The sequence below is a fragment of the Helianthus annuus genome, chromosome 13 (assembly GCF_002127325.2).
Source record: "Helianthus annuus cultivar XRQ/B chromosome 13, HanXRQr2.0-SUNRISE, whole genome shotgun sequence".
In the NCBI taxonomy this organism is placed as follows: domain Eukaryota; kingdom Viridiplantae; phylum Streptophyta; class Magnoliopsida; order Asterales; family Asteraceae; genus Helianthus; species Helianthus annuus.
The window spans coordinates 31655006-31656782 of NC_035445.2; the positions used below are offsets into that span (position 1 = coordinate 31655006).

General features: G+C 42.3%; 1 non-coding gene across 1 annotated transcript; it reads left to right on the forward strand.

Moving 5' to 3' along the window:
• The first annotated feature begins 223 nt into the window (after positions 1-223).
• LOC118486050 lies at positions 224-329 on the forward strand. Its single transcript, XR_004877906.1, has one exon. It is a non-coding gene; the product is annotated as a small nucleolar RNA R71 (small nucleolar RNA).
• The last annotated feature ends 1448 nt before the right edge of the window (positions 330-1777 follow it).

Below are 1777 nucleotides of genomic sequence, written 5' to 3' on the forward strand. Positions count from 1 at the left end.
GACCTTATGGGCGCCCGAGGCAATAGATTTATTGCCCGAGGCAATAGATTTATTGCCTCGGGGAGTGTGCCACTGAAAATTGGTTTGAGCAATTTCCTCAATTTGATTATATATTTCATTTGGGCGACGATTACCTAAAAGTCCTCCGGAGCTAGAGTCAAGTGTTTGTCTTGTGTGTGGCAACAACCCATTGTAGAAAGTGGATACTTGTTGCCACACCGCAAGAGAGTGATGAGGACACTTTCTTAGTAGCTCCTTGAACCTTTCCCAAGTTTCATATAAGGATTCCCATCCTCTTGTGAATATGTATTAATTTCAGTCATTAATTTAGCCGTTTTAGCAGGAGGGAAAACTTATTTAGAAACTTTTGGGCCAGTTCATCCCAGGTGTTTACCGAGCCAACTGGGAGGGCATTAAGCCAAGCCTTAGCTCGGTCTTTTAGTGAAAAAGGAAACATTCGAAGGCGGGTGGCGTCGTTTGATGCTCCATTGATCCGAAAGGTATCACACATTTCTAAGAAATTAGTAATATGTAGATGGGGATCCTCGTCCGCAAGCCCATGGAAGGTTGCGGAGTTTTGAAGCATTTGTATCAAATGTGGCCGAAGTTCAAAGTTGTTGGCTTCGACATTCGGTGCGTTGATAGCGGCGATGAGATTACCTACGGTGGGTCGTAGGTAATCCATGAGGGTACGTTGGTCCGCCATTGGAGGTGGGTCCCCCGAAACTTTCTCTTGGTGTTTAGCTTTAAGTCTTTTTCTTAGAAAGCGTTCGGGTTCGTCTAGGGGTCCTTTTATGTCTCTACTAGAAGTGGAGCTCATACACTACGTGGAGAGTTCAGATATGGCGCCTGGGTTCCTAGTCCTGCAATAAAAACAAAAAGAACGTTGGTCAGTAGCTTTACCACGGCCCCGTGTTCAGGTGAACACGGCCCGTGGTCGGAGATACAGTGATTGTTTCCCGGATCCCTATTACAGGGGAGTTCGACACGGCCCCGTGTTGCACCGACATGGCCCCGTGCTCAACTCTCTGTAACTCGGAAAATAAAAACTGCCAGTAATAATGTTGGACACGGCCCGTGTCTGACCAGGCACGACCCGTGCTGAGCTCTGCAGAAATTGAAAAATTAAGAAAATCCTAAAAAACAGAAAATTTAGAAAAAACGATTAGGCCGTTGATTCCTAACTTTCTTAAAATCCTTGTGTCCCCGGCAACGGCACCAAAAACTTGATGTGCGTTAGGTGTAATAGATTTTTAATATATATTTTAAGCCCTTTTACACTTTTTAGCCAAGTTTTAAATTTATAAAATACGATATTTACTAACACTAAACACACATATGGGCAAGTGCACCCATCGTTAGCGTAGTATAGTGTTGGTAAGATACCGAGGTCGTCCAAGGACACAAGAGCTTTCAGTACCGGTTTATCCTCAACGTCTAATTAAATGAAAAGTTAGAAAAATATTTTTAAACTAGAAAAACAAAACTAACTAAACTGCTGAAAAATAAAATAAAAGTAAAAACAGATAGACAAGATGAATCACTTGGATCCGACTCGCCTTTAGTGTAACCTTTGATTATTTCCGCACTTTTGCACTTTTTAAGAGATTATCTTAGTTATTGTAGTAGGCCCCTCTTTTGAAGGTGACGTTACCCTCAACCCAGTAGTTTGAGTCAGCAAGGATACAATCCTAAAGGGTTGGATTATTGAAAGATAATTAATTAAGTTGTTAATGCACAATGTGGTAGGCCCCTCTTTTGAAGGTGATGTTACCCT